We start from the raw sequence: 5755 nt of genomic DNA, 5'->3' as shown, positions 1-5755 counted from the left end.
GTGAATTTTAAATAGGGATAATTTTTAATGATTTTAATAATGTCACAGACTACAAATATTTGGTTTTAATTGGCTTTTATAGGGGAAATGTTGTGTTGTGTTGTTTGTGTTGTGTTATTTTAATATGCTGTGAGCCGCCCTGAGTCCCGTGGGGAGAAGGGCGGCATATAAATTATGAAAAATAAATAAATAAATAAAATAAATGTTATTCACCAAAGCAACAGAGGGGAGGACAAGAAACAATGATTGGAAACTGATCAAAGAGAGAAGTAACCTGGAATTAAGGAGAAACTTCCTGACAGTGAGGACAATTAACCAATGGAACAACTTGCTTCTAGAAATTGTGGACGCTCCATCATTGGAGATTTTTAAGAAGAGACTAGACAGTCACTTGTCTGAGATTGTATAGGTTCTCCTGCTTGACCAGGGGGCTGGACTAGAAAACTCCAAGGTCCCTTCCAGCCCTATTCTGTTCTATAATATTTTTATAGTGTTACTAAAGAATCCACGACCCATTCTTTCTACATATAATATAGGTTTACTCCATTTCCCCTCCCTACATGACCCTCAAGAGAGCCCTAGTGAAGCCTCCTTCTCCTCCTCCAACCCACAGAACTGCCACCCATTTTGCTGGGGGATGGATAATTTCCTTATCAGATTCCTTAATGCTTCAATAGTAGCAGAGTTTCTTTTGTACTGTTTCCTTAATTGGAAAAGTTCTTAAAAATTCAAATATTCAGAGATGTAGGAGCCTTGAATGTGTCCCTATTGAATTATATACCACAATTAAATATCAAGAACAGAATAGAATAGAATACTTTATTGGCCAAGTGTGATTGGACACATAATGAATTTGTCTCTGGTGCATAAGCCTGTACTAGCCCTTGATCATGAACTGATCACAGGAAATGTTTTGTGACATTTTGTGACATTGTATTATGTCATAAAATATGTTATGATAATTTTTATCATAAATTGTTCTATAAATTTTGTCAGATTTCAGTTCCACAGGAGTCATAGATCCTAGATTTTGGGTGCATTCTGTAAGGAAGCCCATTTGTGGTACCTTGTTTCAAAAGGTTTTACCCTATGGTGCACCGTTTCACCCAATTAAAAGTTACAGACACAAAGGTTTTAGTAGTATACAGATACAAGGCCCACGACTGTAATCAACCAGTAATCATTATATACAGTAGCTTGTGGTATATGTGTTTGTGCCTTCAAATTGGTACTCATGATGACGGCATGAACAAGTTCATACAGGTTTTTTGGCAACGCTTGTGGAAGTGATTTTCATTTTCTTCTTCCTAAGTTTGAGAGAGAATGGGTGATCGAAAGTTCATTCATTTATTTATTTATTTATTTATTTATTTATTTATTTTGATTTATATCCCGCCCTTCTCCCAACGGGACTCAGGGCGGCTCACAACATATTTAAAAACATAGACATATTTACAACCCCCCACCAGATAAAACCAGATTAAACCAATATTTAAAGTTGTGCAGTTAAAATTATTCTTAAAAAACCCGATTTAAAAACCCGATTTAAAATCCTCCCTAGGCCAGGCCCGCTTGCTGAAAAAGCCATGTCTTGAGGGCGCGGCGGAAAGTAAGGAGATCCGGAATCATCCGGATCTCGGGGGGTAGTTCGTTCCATGTAGGTGGTTTCATGTCTAAGGACTAAAATTCATAGTCTCCCAATTTCTACCATGATGTATTTAACTGTTATGCCAAACTGACTCTCTTGTGGTTTTTACAATTTAATTTTTTTATAAAGCTTGTTGTGGGGAGCGTATCTAGATATCCAGAGTCCACATACTGTATAGTGATATGCCCAAATTAAAATAATTTAACAATAAAATCCCTGCTCAGTTGCCTAGGAATACAGCAAGCAGATGGCTATTTTTTATCTTTATTCTATTTATCTCATAAAAAGTAGATTATAATCCAGCACTTTTTATGACCTTAACCACCATCATATAATCTTGCATGATGACCTGGGTGTTACAGTAGTAACACTTGTAGTGTTAATTTCTTGAATAGATGTTAGGCAAGAACAGATATTCCTCAGTTAATGACCCCTCATTCAGTGGTGCTGAACAAGCGGTAGTAACAACTGCTTCTTGGCAAACTTGCAGTATCCCATAATCATGTGCTTGCATTTCTAACCTTCCCTGCTGGCTTCCCATAAGCAAAGTCAGTGGGGAAGCTAGGAGGGAAGGTTGCAAGTAGCCTGGCTACTTACTACTTGCCATTGCTAAGCACTGAAGACAGGTGATTCTGTTGCTAAGCAATCACTTTGCTTAGCAACAGAAATTCTGGCCCTAATTATTGTTGTTAAGTGAGGACTACCTCTATGACATTATCAGAGATAATAATAAAAAAAGAGGTGTCAGCTCATCTCTTTTACATCTATAATTTTTCTCTTCCCCTCTTCTCTCATTTTTCAGCACCACCCAAGCTGGTTTCACAAGAACAGCTGATGAAACTAGCCAAGAAAATGGGCAAGAACTGGAAGGAGATTGGGATTTTGTTCCTGGGTATGGAAATTTCACGTCTGGAGCAATTTGAAGGGGAGCATTCTAAAAACATTGTCATGCAAATTTTCTCCATGCTGTGGCACTGGAGGAACCGTGAAAAGGACAAGGCCACGGCACACCACCTGTATAACATTCTCAACCAGGAAGAGGTAGAACTTGACTCCAGTGCCTATGCTTTTCTTTTAGAATAAAATACAACAGGAAGAAGTCCATCCAACTGTGCCGAAGATGAGCTGCACCAGCATTCAGTTTCTGTCTCATCGCCTATAGTTATTAAATACCAATGTTTCTATTCAATGGGATGCCGTGGTAGGGATTTTTTTATACTATCAGGAGAAACAAGGTGCTTCAGAACAAGTGTGGGTGCCTTCTTAATTAAGGTATACATTTTCCTCTAACTGTATGGCTACTGTGTGAGCCCAGAAAAAGATAGCCCTTCTTTAAGGAAATGACAAAGGGGCACAATGCAGGACCCCACCTGCTTAAAAGCATATTCTTAGCTTTGGATCTGAAGTGCTGCAAAGTACTAGTAATAACAGTAGGTTGGGGTGAGGGTTGTTGGTAATACTTTTCATATTGGACAAATTTTTAATTTCTTTCCCAAGTTTCCTTTCCCTTGTTCCATCACTGTTGCAGTAGCTCTTTTTCTGATGAACAAGCCTGCCATTTTTCTTTTCTCTTTATTTTGTCTCCCTTTTTATTTTCTCCATTCTGTGCTGAAGTTTTATTTGCTTTATATAAAATGACAAAGCAAATCTAATTCTCTGTCTTTTCCACTGCATCTGCGTCATGTGCTAGTCTTGTCTTGTTCTGACTTCTTCACTTGGATCGTCTCCCATTTTTTAAAAAAAACCCTTTTAAAAAGATAGATGAGAGAGAGAGAGAGAGAGAGAGAGTAATAGCAGTAACACTCATATACCGCTTCATAGTGCTTTATGTGTGTGAGAGAGAGACAGATACCATCAATCAATTCACACCTCATGCACTGACGGTATTATGAAGGGAATGAAACATTTTGAAACCAAGCTCGGAGAGAACCCAGTAATATTTACCTCTCTAATCACAGAGATTACATGTTCTCCTTTTAAATGCATGTCATTGGTTTCCCATCCTTTTCCTGTACAAACTCCCGAGACGGGGTCGAACACTGTTAAGCTGGTGCCATGCTGTTTGTTCGTTTGCAATTTAATACAAACCCTGATTTTATTGTGTCTGATTTTATTACCTTTTTTTGCTATGGTCATTAAATGAATCACATGGTCCTTAAGCAAATCCAGCTTCTCCCATTAACTTTGCTTGTGGGGAGCCCTCTAGGAATGTCATAAATGGCAATCATGTAACTCCTGGATGCTGCAAATCTAGCAAACAAATGCTACTTGTCAAGAACCCAAATTTTGATTGTGTCATTGTGGGGATGCTGCAGTGGTCACAAATGTAATGACTAGTCATAAGTCAGGTTTTCAGCGCTGTTGTAAGTGAATGGTTGTTAAATGGTTGTAAGTCAAGGGCTAGCTGTAGTCACTGCAACGCATGTTAACTCTGGACAAAAGTAAACTAGTTCTTTCAGTTTAAGGCTTAAACTTTTAGTTTAGATTGTAGTTTAAATAAATGTCCATGCCTTGTTGATCATTATTTTAAAATTCACTTTAATGGTTCATTGCATACATTATATTGGCTGTAGGGTTTCTTTCCTGTTTATTGTCTTTGCTTCTGTAAATTCTAGATCCATGTTTATCCTATGTTTGTTTTTACACTTTTTAAAAATAAAAAGGATCATTTAATATCTCAAGCAAAATAACATTTTTTAAAAAATAGAAATGATTTAATGCTGTTTGGAGGCAGAGACTCTACTGTTTCTAATGCTGCCATGTATAAAATGGTGAGGTTTTATAAAAGCAGTACATCTAAATACATAGGAAGGTAAGTAAAATGCGCACATATAAAACCAACCTCTGTAACACTTAGCTTTGCATTATTTTCATCTTTTCCTCCATTAAAAATACAAATAACTTTAGTAGGTAAAACTAGTAGAACTAGAACCCAGAAGACCGTGCGTTCTAATCAGGGACAAAGCCAGATGCATGTCCTTAAGCCAGTCAGTCCCTCTCAGCCCTAGGAAGAAGGCAAGAGCAAGCCACTTCCAAATAAATTGCCCCAAAACTGCAGGGACTTGTTAAGGAGTCAGCACTTACCCAAAGGGAGAGAAAAAGAGGGACAGAGAGAGAAGAATGTGGATTAAATTTTAATTAAATCTTACTTGAAAAGTAGAAGTTAGATTGCAAAAAAAAAAGTAGAACTGTCCATTTTTATCTTCTAAAGCAGGGCTTGTCCATGTCATTTTCTTGGTAAAAATACAGGAGTGATTTACCATTGCCTTCTCCTGTACAGTATGAATCTGAATTAATGCCTTTGCCATTGTCACTAAGTGATCATCTGCCTCCAACATCTTCCTATACTGTTGCTGGCTGCCAAATATAGGTGCCTGCTTGCTTTAGCTGGACAGCTGGGTGACCTTCACATCTTGGGCGAGCCTGCTGGGAGTATATACTCTTGGCATACATTCCCAATATTCTTCACTCGTTCCTCCCAGGAACAGCCCCTGGACCACGATGAAGCAGCACAGTAGAAATTAGGGGATGTACTACTGAGAAATCTAAAAGACCAGGTTAGGAGCAGATCACCACGGAGACTCTGTGGTCACTAAGACTCAACAACACATAATCATACCAGGATTTGATATATTCTTGCTCTGCTAACCCTTTACCACAGCATCAATCATTTTTCTTTCTCCAGCTGCTCCTCTTCAAGATGAGAACGGCTACTGAAACATATACCAGATACCCGTGAGAAAGCACTAAGTTGATTCAGACAAGAGGTGAAGCCAGAATGAATAATCACTAGGAAGTTACCATTTCCCGAATTGTGAATTGCAAAATTTCAAGCTACTAGCTGGCGGCAAACAGATTGAGTAGTCTGTAGTTATTTGCTGCTACTTAGTAATGTTGGATTTTGGAGTCCACATCTGATAGTCTTAGGCTTTCCTTGTTTTTTGCAGAAGGCAGTGAAGAAATTAAAGCATTACGTTTGCTTTAATTTTAGAACACACCCACAATTACAGAAATAGATAACAATGGGGTAGGGGAGGGAAGGTACTGTTACATCTTCACAACATTTGTAAAATGGTTTAGTAGTAGCAGCAACGACACCATGCTAGT

Source organism: Protobothrops mucrosquamatus, unplaced genomic scaffold (genome assembly GCF_001527695.2).
Source record: "Protobothrops mucrosquamatus isolate PMUCROS unplaced genomic scaffold, P.Mucros_1.0 scaffold555, whole genome shotgun sequence".
Lineage (NCBI taxonomy): Eukaryota > Metazoa > Chordata > Lepidosauria > Squamata > Viperidae > Protobothrops > Protobothrops mucrosquamatus.
This window is presented reverse-complemented; position numbering follows the sequence as displayed.